Raw genomic sequence first — 13,326 nt, forward strand, 5'->3', positions numbered from 1 at the left:
CCTCCTGGTTTGCAGACAGGGACTTTCTGGCGGTGCCCTCAATGGCAGAGAGCTCTAGTCTCTGTCTTTCTTATAAGGACACTAATCCCATATCAGAGGCTCCACCCTCAAGACCTCATCTAAACCCAGTTACCTCCCAGAGGTTCTACCTAACGCTATCCCACTAGGGTTAGGCTTTCAATGTGAATTTGAAGAGGACACAAACATGCGACAGGGACCTGGAGCTCCAGAGGTATGTGGAGGCTGAGGGATGCTGACACAAGCACAAAATTTGGATTTTCCAGAAAAAAATAGTTCAGTGAAAGCATAATTGCAGTGTTCAGGGACAGTGCTGGTGTGAGCAGCCAAGGTGCTAGCGTGAGGCCGAATGGCTGACCACGGACCCTTCGAGATGAGCAGCCTCACCTGACATCCCAACAGAGAGAAGACGGTCTTCCCAAGCCAACGGGTCCCAGCACACAAGCTCTTTAGATGCTGAGCTTTTGTTTACTCCTGAATAAATTCAATAAAGTGCAGTAACCATTATAATAAATGTAGATGTCACTAATTACAACACTAGATTTTAAGTGCAACACTAGTGTCTCAAGTGGCCTTTAAAACTGAGTAAAATCACAGCCAATACAAATTTAATTAAAACTATCTGTTTAATTTAGTTTGCTTTTACAATAAAAACTATACTAACCCATGAGCTGCACCCGGAATCTCCCATTACCGGAGCAGCCGGCGGCGTGCGGGCCGTCACTTTGGTGAATGGGCGACGCATTCATTTACCTTGTTATCCAGTGAAGTTTCGATTGTTCAAGATCTGATAAACGACCAATTCTTGTCTTTGAAAATGAGGTTCTTGAAGTGCTTCAGCTAATTCACCATGAGGTTAGAATAGGCTCCTGTCCAACTTCTGAAAGTCATCCCCAAGGAACTTGATCATGGTGCCTGTCCTCGGGAGGAACTCAGTGGCCTAGAAGTGCTGCCATGGTTTACGTGTGGTTTCAGTGTGTCCCCCCCAGGTGCACATGCTAGAGGCTGGGTCCCCAGTGTGGGCAAACTTTAAGAGGTGTGGCCTGGTGGAGGGAACTAGGTCACGAGTGGATTACTGCTGGTCTCTTGGGGTAGGCTGGAATGGAGCAAGGCCCTCTGTGCGGGTGGCCCTTGTGCATGCAGCTAGTTCTTTTTGTTTTCCTGCTGTGCTATGATGCATCCAGAAGGACTGCACTGGGATGTCAGAACCACGCTGTTTGGACCCTCCGGCCACCAAAACTGTGAGCCTAATGAACCTTTTGACTTTAAAAGGCACCTATCTTCAGGTATCTTAAGACAAAATCTTTGGAAATAAATGAAAGAGCATCGGAGATCAAGCTTGGAAGACTTTTTTTTTTTTTTAAACAGTGCTTGGGATCAAACCCAGGGCCTCACTATACAGGCAAGTGTTATACCCCAACCCTGGGAAGTCTTAATCAGAACCTAATCCTGCTTCTGTGGAGCTGATGCCTTAAACAAATATCTTTCTTTCTCAGGGTCTCAGTTTCCTCAGTGTAGCACTGAGCAAATGAGAGCACATCAGGGCTTCCAAAACTTCTGCTTTCATGATCTTTGTCACATCTAGGTATCACTTGGTAGCACCTGTAATTCATACTTACTAAATGCATTTCCAAGTTTCCATCTGCTTCAGTCTCATCTTGAACACTAATACTGTTGAACACATGTGGTTTAATGTACCAGTTGTATTCTTCTCCAAGAAGACTGCAGTAAATACATAACAACTAAAATTACTTATAATGCTTGGCTCACATCATCCTGCATGCTCCCGGGGGACTATGCACCACATTTGTAGAGCATTAGTCTTCCTGGCCTCAAAGATCCCTTCCGACTCCAGGGATCTGCAAGCCTATGAAAAAGAATTTTATCACTTTACTCAGGTGAGCAAATGCACACACAAAAATGAACTGCCTGCAGGGCTTGTCTGCTTCAGAGCAGAGAAGGCAGTTTCTATTGAGAGGGAAGCGCTGATCATAAAGGAAATTCAGAGCATTCTATGTTTTAGCAGAAAAGAAAGGCATCCAGTAGTTTAGCAAATTAATGACAACTGTACAATTCAGTCAGATGTTGAGGACAGAAAAATGAACCTTGCAGGGAAGAATAACTAAAGGAAGAAGAGAAAATAGGCTTACAAAAGAGTATGAAATCCTTTAAGTAAACATTGGAGAGAAACCTATAACACTCTTGTATTTTGAGACTACTATTAACCAAAGTAAGGGTTACTTGAACACAAGCACTGAGCTCCGTGACAGTGGATCTGATAACAAGATGGCCAGTAAGTGACTAGTGGGTAGGTAGCATATACAACATGGATACACTGAATAACTGGATGACTCATGTACCACATGAGTGAGATGGCATGAGATTTAATACACACAAGAAGAGCACACAATCTTAAATTTATGAATTGTTATTCCTGTAATTTTCCATTTAATATTTTCAGACCCAAGTAACAGAAACCTTGGAAAGTCAAACTGCAGACATGAGGGATCTACAGTACATCTTAGGGTAAGGCAATTATAATGAGAAAAGTGTCATGCCAGTTAAGTAGTAACTGGAGGGTACCCATAATCTGGTTGGGTCTACCTTGAGAAGAAGTCTAGAAAGGAATTGAAAGGGGCTTATGGGCCATTAAGGAAATAATTTGATATTTTATGTAAAAGGGCTGACTGAAAGATGAGTTTTACAGAGAATCAGAGAAGCTTTCTCCCATTGATATCCAGTTGGTGTTGTGATGACCAAGCAGCTACAGACTCATTTTGAGTCACTTGCTCTTCCACTGGGTTGGCTGCAGGAGCGGAAGCCTAGGCCCGGAAAGGTCATGGTGGCCTGTGTAAGTTGGTGAAGACCAGAGCAGCTGGCTGTAGAAATGTTCTTCCTGCCTTAACATCAGCAGATGGCAGAGCCAAGAAAGAGTCGGCAGTAACACGTGCAATGTGAGAGACCAACAGGAAAGACAAAAACCAGGCCATACAACCTCCTCAGCAATCCACCCCAACAGGTAGGACTTGGTCATAAACACCAGATTACTCAAATTTTACCTGATACTCCAGCTCAAGGCTACCAAAGAAAGCCAAACATGCCCCCCCGTCCAATGTCACAGGATGCCCTGCCTCTATGAGCCTGCCGTCACCCTCGATGCAGCTCTCCCACTTCCCTGCCTGCCTTTGAGTTTCTGCCAAAAGCAAGCAATGGCGGCTAAACCCTTGCTACGTGAAGAGCTCTGAAAAGATGGGCTCAGTTCTCATTTGGGCAGCTTTGCTTATGTCCACCCACGAGTCGGCCCTTCATTCTGCTCCCATCTGGAATTGTCCCAGGTTTTGACCGGGGCTCATATCCATCTGAGCTGAGACGGAGGGCTGCCTTTGGTCTGTGCCCATCGGATCCACACATCATTCTCACGTGGCCCTTTTTTTCCAGGACAAACAATGTAACGCCTACACTTGTGCCTGGGCACATACACTACTGGGATGGGCTTGAATCCTTTATGCATTAAATTGAATTATTTATGTTCTCATCCAGGCTTGCTAAAGGCTTGCACCAAAGTTCACCCCGTGTTTGCTAAGCTAGCATTGGGGCGTTTGCTTCAACTTGCAGGACATTGGGGCAGAAACAAAGTGGGGGTAGGCCATTATCAAAAATATTTAATGAGGCTATGGCTACTGTTGTCTGCTGCTACCCAAAAACTGAATGACTGCTGGATTCAACATATACATCATCTGATAATTTTGAGGGTTTGGGTCAGGGGTCCATAGTGATGACCTGTGACCTCCCACCCCCCCCCCCCCACACACACACACACCTATTTTTGTAAACAAAGTCCTGTGGGCATTCCACTGAATTTGTTCATTTACGTAGTCTCTGTAGGGGCTTTATCCTATAATGGCACAGTAGGTGTGACAAAGATGTGATGACCTGCAAAGACTAAAATGTCATAAAAGACACATGAAAAACAAGCATTACATCAGAGGATGGGCATTAAAGACGATATTTACATGCATAAAGAAGTCTTCACCAGCCTTGCTCTGCCCCATCCTGACAGGGCACTCTAAGGATAAGAGGCTCCTTCCAGGAGCAGTCAGAGTTAACGTGAGGCCTTCCATACATATGTGCAGATGCACATCATTACGAGCCCACTCGAGATTGCAATGTTCCCAAACACGACCGCAGCGCAGTCAGCAGTCATAATGAGTAAGGCGCTCTCTGCTTGCTAGTAAGTGGCCCTGGCCTCTCTGTCCTCTTCCAAGTCAATCTCTTTATTGTTTTCACTCCTTTGGTAGAGATTGTTTTAATATGTCCAATTTCTGAGCAAATTCTCTCAGCTCATCTTCAAAATTCTGAAATTCCACTTAGTTCCCCACTGGGCCGTGTTTGTTTATAAGGTCACAGAAGGTTTCTTTAAGCTAAATCAAGCTGGGTAGCATTGCGGGGCCTGAAGTTTTCTATAGGCAATATCCGTAGCCTGACAAAGTGCGTTTTTAATCATTTGTAAGAGATTGACTCTGTGTCCGGGCTGACCCTGAGGACATTTCTTGCCTGGTTTTTATTTTTTTCTGTCGAATGACATAATGGATGTGAAAGTTCTTTGTGAACCATAAAGACCTTTCTAATGTAGGGGATTATGACGATGATCTCACAGTTTGGGAACATCCTGTCTTTTCGAGTCTATTTTATTTCCCATTTTTCAGGCATCATCAGATTCCAAAGGAGACCAGACTTTTGTCCAAGATCTCCTTTTTCATCTACAGTAGAATAGAACCTAATTAATAATATAATCATTCATTCATTTACAAAATATTCATCAGACCCCGGGTGCGTGCCAAGCCTTGGGTGAGTGCTGGGGATAAAACTGGTTTTAAAATGCCATTCTTGACCTTAAGAGTTCTCCACTTACTCTTTCTCACTCTAGATGGGACACAGAGATAAACGCTTCACACACATCATCTCAGTTAGTCTTTATAACTACACATTTTACAAACAACATATAAACACAAAAAAGATGATGTCGATTATGGACATTCATCGAGAGTTGACTGTGTGTCACATAGTGACCTAATGCTTTCCAGGCATCACAGTTAACCCTCAACAGGCCCCTAAGAGCATTTCTTAATCCCTTTCTCCCAATCAACAACCTGCATTTTTTGACCACTTAACATTGATGAGGCGTGGCCCCGAGCACTGTCCATTCATCATATCATCTAACTCTCTCAAGAACAGCTTGGAGGGGTCACCACTACTGCCCAAGTGCCCCAGCTCTGAGTGTCCATCCAACACGTGCTCCTGGCTGGAAGCGGTGGGCTGACATTCACTCGGTTCTCTGTAAAGCCTGTGACCTACACCAGGCACCAGACTGCCTCTTGGGAACACATTTTATTTCCAGGATAACTGATTCTCAGAGGTAAAGCAAACCAGAAGATGCCCAGGCACACAGTTCAGCCACCTTGAAAGATGAGTTTGACAAATCTGAAAGGAGGTATTGTCTTTATTCACTTTATAGTCTTATTTTGATAGTTGGTGGCTTCCAGTTTTCAAATATAAACTGTAATTCATCTTAATGACCATGGGATCTGAACTGCTAATAAACTTGGTCTAACAGTTACTAATAAAGGAGTCATGGGCTTTAACCCTCGAAATGTCCTCAAGTCCTTGAAGACACCAATGTTCTCCAGGTAATCCTTCAAACACTTTAGGTCTAGCCACATACCTTCCCAGGAAGCATTCAGTGGCCAGCTGGAAGACCCCTCTCACCGACACCCCCCACATACACACCAAAATGTTATTGAAATATAAAACTCCAGTAAATTTCATTCATTTTTCCCTATACCGCAACATAGTATTCCTAAAATGCAACAAAGAGATAATGTTTTCTTCCACCATAATTATAATTCCATATTTGAAGCTTAATAAACTAGTTAAATTAACACTTAGTTGGGCTTGACATTAGATCTTCAAATACATACTTCAAATCAGAAAGGTCAATCAGAAAGTATTGGCATATTAACATGCTATAAATCCAATGAAAATAGAACTACTCCACATATCAGGGGCCAGTGTGCAGCCAGGAAGAAAAATATCACACCTTAGATTCCAGAGAATTCTAGAAGCTTCCACGCCCCCAAATTAAGTCTCCCATCCTATCCAAGGTCTTGGTATGTATAGTCTGTTGGGATGGAAGCTGGCTCCTACACCACCCACCAGTTGAGTAACAGTGCACAAACCATTCTCCCAGTCTGTGCCCCATTCTATAATCTGTGAAATGAGGATTAAAATAGTGCCCATGTCACAGTTATTTGGAGCATCAAATTAGATAAATGCTAATTACACTATAACACTTACTGTGGTTTCCACTTATCAGGAATGGGGACTATGTGCTTGGTGTAGTACTCCCATTAAATCCTTAACGGTAACTCTGAGAGGTAGGAACTACTTTTCTCTTTGCATTGCTCATAGGAAATGAAGGTAAGGAGGTACGTGATATCACAGTGCGACAGAGATGGGATTGATGCAGAGATGCCAACAGATAGAAGAGATGATGATGAAGGATTAAGAAATTCTCAGAGATTTTGACAAAGTAGAGGTTCAAATGCACTCTCTGAGATAGAAGTATGCTATTTAGGTAACAGCTCGTCCCACAAGACACACAGCACTGGACATTATCCCCCGGCAGAATAGGATTCTGTGAAGTTCAACTAGCAGGACCACGACAAGAGTGTAAAATTTAAGGGGACATCAGAAAACTCAATGATCAAGATAAACATTTTAATGCAACATTTTTAAAGTAACAATAATGCAACATATCCATGATATGCATAAAATATTAAAAAAATCTAAAGAAAGGTTCTGACTCTATAAGGCACAGCTAATATCAGCCCTGACAATTAGTGGGTTTGGGTTTTTTGCATTAATTTTGCTGATATCAGCCAATCAACTGTTTGAAGATCTCCCTGTACCTCCTCTCTGCATCTCTAAGTCTCCTGTTTGATTCTTCATTTCTAGTCTTAGACTTGCCTGCCCATTGGGTGCAAGTAGCCAATGAGAAACAAGCCCAGCACATTTCACTGTTCGCTGAGAATCTATAGGAAGCTAAGATCAGCTTCCCAGGCCTGGGGCCTCTGAGCAGCCCCAGAATTAAGTCTCTTCCAAATAAAGTTGCTAGAAATAATATAGAATGCCCAGTTGCATTTGGATTTTAGATGAACAACAAATAATTGCTGATATGGGTGTGTCTTATGAAAATTGGGACATACTTATGCTAAAAGCAAATTTTGCTTCGTACCTGGAATTCAAACTTAACTGAATTGCCGAGTCTTTTTTTTAACTCAATCTGACAGGTACATCCTTATAAAGAAATTAGATAATGTATTCCAAATCAGCCAGAAAGGGAGATGACTTGGTAAGAACCCTGTTCTTTCATCTTTCTCTCTTCCAGCATATCATGCTTTTCTAAAGCTAGAGGTACACTGAATTTAGCTGAGACTGTTTCATTCCCTTCTTGAGGATGAGTTCTTAAGCACAACTGGTTTGGCTTCATTGCTAAAAGACTTTTCTCCTTTGCCTTTGGACGTTTTTGTGTCCACAAAGTTGATTCTAAACAATTCATTGCTCAGCTGCTTTAGCACCCCTGTTCTGTGACGAGAGGCTTTCCCTGTTTGGTGGGTCCTCCCACTGCAGCTGTTGGCTTTCTCAGATCCCCTTGCAACTAGAGTAGCCTTGTGGCTTAAGCTCAGCCAATCAATTTCACTGGAATTTGAATCCAGAACTAGAGTGACAGGTTAGGAAGAGTGGGTAATGACTGTTGATTGGCAGGTGGGCCCACACCCATGTTCAGTTTCCCTACAGCAGGTAGGGAGTATCTAATAGCCAGGTGCAGTGGAAACAGTGGGGAAAGCTATATCCCCCGTGCTCAGAGGCAGAAGAAGCGGAGGCATCAAGGGACTAGTGTGGGGATGAGTCAGCTAGGATCCTGGCTGCTGCCAGCTTCTTCTGATCCTTCTCAGTTTCCTAGTCTTTGTGGAAGTGCTCCCCAGTACCCTTCTGATAATTTTATCTTTAGCTTTAATCTCAAGACGAACACTGTTATCTGCACTCAGGAGCCTAGAAAGACACAACTCCCTCGTCCTAAGTGACCAGGATAATGCTCAGCATGCGGGGGTCACCCAGGAAGAGTGACAGGCAGGCGTACATTCTGAGAAAGAGAAGTTCTCACTGCTGCTTCCAAACAGAGTGTGAGGGGCTGGGGCTGGGGCTCAGCGGTAGAGTGTTCACCTCCCACATGTGAGGCCCTGGGTTCGATCCTCAGCACCACATATAAATAAATTAAATAAAGGAATTGTGTCCAACTACAACCAAAAAATAAATATATGTATTTTTTAAAAGTGTGAGACCTTCACGGCTGGGCACCCGGTGGCTGTGTTGAGGCCATGCCAGCCAGTGCCTGCCACAGCAGGCCTCGTCCACAGCTCATCCTCACGGCCACAGGGGTTTGCTCTGGGGCTTCTTTTTGCACTCTTCTGCTTGTAGTCCACCTGGTCACCAGAATGGCACAGGGTGATGCATGGCAGCGGTTTCGTTTTGTTTTCTTTTGTTTTTACCTTTGGCCTCAGATTTAATATATTTTGTTTTATTAAGATCTAATAAGCGAGTTCCTTTATTTTTTAAAATTTCATATTCACCCAAGATTCTCTCCTGAGTATTCTGAGAGAGGGTGCAAGAAATGCAGAATTCCTGCTAATGATAATGACATCCTGAAAACTACTCCTCAAACCACATATGCAGGTGCCTGTGTGCACACACGTGCACGCGCACACACACACACACACACACACACACCCCACAAACTTTTTTTGTAACATCTAGCAAAATTATTTGCTTTGAGCAATAATAATTCTATATGATTGGAATGGGCTGGGCTGGGCTGGGCTGGGCTGGGCTGGACTAGATTAAAACAACATAGAATAACAAGTCATAAGTGCAAATGGAATTGCACAGAACGTAAGAGAAAGACAAGGAATTAAACACAATTGCACAGAATTTCATAAAATGGAATGGAGGGAAGGGAAGTGGAAAAGAATAAATGCCTGATGTCTGATTTGTTTCCGTCTATTATTATGTCCTTATACTTGTAAAATTCACACAGGTAGGGTCTGTCTGAATAGACCAGCTCCTGAGCACCTGAACAGCTAACACTGGACTTTGTGATCAAAATAGAGTCGGAGTCCTCCACCTTGAAGACACTCATCCTGAGTATCCAGGCACTCTCTCCCTGACCTGTGCCTTCCTGGTTGCTGGGTAACTCTGGCTCAGGCCTTTTGCTGACACTAGACATGAGACAAGTACAGTGATTTGAAGTGAAATCTCATACAGAGTTTGGAAGTTGGTTACTCTGGCTACAGCCTTCAGCTCTGTGATGCTGAAGGACTCAGTTATTGTGGAGAAACTTGGCAAATTTATCTTGCTCTTAGTTATCTCATATCTTCATACAGGACACAGGCATTTCCAAATAACACTTTGCCAATAGCTTCCCCAGGGCAGCTTGGGAGCCCGGGTGGCTCCCAAGAGGGACTTTGTCCTGCATCACCACAACGTCCTTGGAGATCATGTCTTTAAATTGCAGGCTCTGAATCTGGGGATCAAGAAGAGAGATGCAGCCCAAGCAGGCTGATCTGTTTAAAGTGCTTGTGAGAGTGAGAAGGTCTCTAATGGATTAAGAGAATCAAAGTCCATGACAGGACCTCAGACATCTCACCAGCAGCCCTACCTGGAGTTCACCCTTCTCAAAACCCTCAGAAGATGATAATATCCAAATTTTTAAGAGAGATGCTAAGGATCAGTTACAACCAGGTCCAGAATTTGGGCTGAGAAAGTGATGGTGTGATTACTGCCACACACGTGTATTCTGTGTGTTCTAAAGCAGGTCTGCATGGGTTGCTTTCTTTAATACTCTGTGAAGGAGGCAGAGCAGATCTGATTCTCCCCTTTGTTATAGGAGGTGTCTAACATCCGAGGGGTCTATGCCTTTCCCAGGTGTTTATAGCCCGTTAGTAGCATCCATTGGGTCCAGATGGATTGCTTGGAGACAATGGGGTACCTCTTGCTAATTGTTGTAAACATCCTGGAAAATTTGACTTCCTTGTGGAAAAAAAAAATTTTACAGTGGGTGCAACAACCACTTGATCACTTCAGAGCTCTCCCTCTTGCTACAAGAGCCTGAATTCTTCTTACCCTGGCTGCTCTGGGCACACTGCCTCCCCATTGTGCGCTTCTCCATAACATTAATGCATGGTGTTTGAGGTCCTGGAGCCAGGCTGTCTGGATTTAAATTCTGGCCCTGCCTCTCTTATTTGCATAACAGGGATGGCAGGACCTACCAGACAGAGCTCCAAAGAGGTTCAAAGAGCTCATACTGTTAATGACTTGAAATAAGCCTGGAAACAAATTAAATGTTCAATATTATTATGGTCCTGAAGTCCTGTATGCTTTCAGCTTATCATAGAAGATTTTGAAAAACTGTTGTCAAAAGACATAAATAATGTGTGTGAAGCCAAATAAAAAAATTGGGATGGTAAGAAAATTCCTTGAAATGTCTACTCATCCTTCCGATGCTTGACTTCACCTTCCAACAAGCCAGCATATTTCACTCTCATGCATTCAAGCTTTGAAAGACAGAGCACAACAATCAAAAGCAAGGAGACATTCAGAACCTTTCTAAGATGTTAAAATTTAGGACCCCTGCTACTCTTCAGTTGTTCATCCCTGCATTCCAATAGAGCTCATGATAATACCCTGATTCCCACTAATACATGGCATTTGTTTGAGCCATGCTCTATGCTAAGCAATTTATAAGGATTCAGTCCTTATCATGACCTTATCAAGTGAGAAGTTTTGTCTCTTTTTTTAAAATGAGAAGACTGGAACTCCCAGAAGTCAAGAGTCCCATAGGTAGTATATGGCAAAGCAGAGCCCAAACCTCCATCTCTCTGTTGCCAAAAGCCCAGCGGGCAACACCATGCATGCTACATCATCACTTCTCAAGAATGAACTTGGTAGTTCAATTTTTTTTCACCAAATATATTAAGCAGATAAAACAGAAGCCTCTTGTGGATAAACCAGGGGTTGGGCTCCATGTTGGTTTTCTGTTGTAGTTTTCAATTTTGCCACTAGTAGAGCAGCTTAAACCAACACCCATTATTAATCCACAGTTCTATAAATCAGAATTCCAGGAAGACTTGATTAGATTCTCTGCTCTGTTCTCAAAGGTCAAAATGAAGGTGATGACCATGCTGGGCCTTTATCTGATGCTCTGAACAAGAATCCCCTTCTGAGCTAGCTCAGGTTATTAGTAGATTTCAATTCCTTGCAATTGGACTAAGGTCTTCATTTCCTTACTGGCTGTCAGTTGGGGGATACTCTCTGCTCCTGGAAGCCACACATTTCTTCTCAATGGCTTCCTCAATCTGCAAACCAGCAGTGGTATGTCTCGTGATTTGAATCTTTCTGACTTCCTCTTCTGCCACCAGCCAAAGAAGATGGTGCATTGGGCTGGGGATGTGGCTCAAGCAGTAATGTGCTTGCCTGGCATTCACGGGGTGCTAGGTTCGATCCTCAGCACCACATAAAATAAAATAAAGATGTTGTGTTCACCGAAAACTGAAAAATAAATATTAAAAAATTCTCTCTCTCTCTCTCTCTCTCTCTCTCTCTCTCTCTCTCTCTCTCTCTCTCTCTCTCTCTTAAAAAAAAAAAGAAGAAGAAGAAGAAGAAGATGGTGCATTTAAAATGCTCACCTGACTGGGTCAGGGCCATTTGTACGATCTCTGTCTCTTAAGGACAATTAATTGGGAACATAAATAACACCTGAACATTCCCTTCAGAGCGATAGCTAAATCACTGATTGGCTGGATAGTCAGGGGACTGAAATGTTGGAGGGCTATCTTGAGCTTTTTGTCTACCAAAGACCTAAACTCCGTTTACCCCCCTGCCCCTTAGTGTCCTTAGCAGTGCCCTAGAACCCTACAAGCACAGTTTAATAAGCCTGCTGTCTTCATCCTAGATCAGGGTTTCTCAACCTCAACACTAGAGACATTTGATGTTGGGTAATTCTTGGGGATGAGGACCACCCTGTGACTGTAGGACATTTGGCACCATCTCTGGCCTCTACCAATTAGATGCCATGAGCCACTCATTCAGCCAAAAATGTCTCCAGACATTGCCAAATATCTCAGGGGAGGCAATATCATCCCAGTTAAGAACCGCTGTTCTGGAGTACAAGGCAGAGCAGCAGACCAGTTTATTCCCAGAGAGTTAGTGAATTCTTTTGAGAAAAAGACACAAATTTATAGAAATATAAATAAAGGATTAAACCAAAGACAAACTTACAGGAACTTGGCTGCCAAGCAAGTACTGTTTATAGACAATGTGTAAACTTCAGAAGATGAGAAAGTAGAGTGCACTTCTCATGGAACAGAGCAGGCAAGTCCCACAAGGGCAGAAATGCTTAGAACTGTCTTTTAAGATGAATAAGGCTGCCACTTCCAGGTGTGTCCTAGTGGTTGGTCAAGGATAGAGGTGACAAAGGTATTGTTGGCAGCATTATTAGAAATATTGATGTACATTAGTAGGGAAAGTGTAAAGCAATGGTGTATTAGTAAGGATTCTCCAAAGAGCAGAAAGAATAGGGAGTGTGTGTGTGGGTGGGTGGGTGGAGAGAGAGAGAGAGGTATAATGCATATAAGGAACTGGTTCATGCATTTATGGAGGTTGAAAAGTCCCGAGGTCTGCAGTCAGCAAGCTGGAGACCCAGGGGACACAATGACATAGTTCTAGTCCAAATACCAGCAGGCTCGAGACCCAGAAAGAGCTAATACTTCTGTTCAAGTTGAAAGCAGAAAAGAAAAAAAAAAACAACCTGATGCTCCAATTCAATGTACTCAGGCAGGAGGAAATTCCCTCGGTCTTTGTGTTCTCTTCCATCCTTCAGCTGCCTGGGTGAGGCCCACCCACACTAGTGGAGGCATCTGCTTTATTTGGCCTATTGATTTGAAGTTAAGGTCATCCAAAAATACCCTCCAGAAACATTCAGGATAATACTGACCCAACGTCCAACCCAGTGGCCCTACCAAGTTAACACATGCAATTAACCATCCCAAATGGGTCCATTCATGCAGGAGAATACATGCAGCCACTTAAAAAACTGCACAGACACATCTATCCTGATCTAGGAGGACGTCCACAGTGTGACATCAGTTCTCATGTATACTATGGCCCCACATGCATAAAAGAGAAAGTAAACAA

This window comes from Marmota monax, unplaced genomic scaffold (genome assembly GCF_021218885.2).
Source record: "Marmota monax isolate L192 unplaced genomic scaffold, Marmota_monax_Labrador192_F-V1.1 WCK01_AAM20220418_F8-fsc00024, whole genome shotgun sequence".
In the NCBI taxonomy this organism is placed as follows: Eukaryota; Metazoa; Chordata; class Mammalia; order Rodentia; family Sciuridae; genus Marmota; species Marmota monax.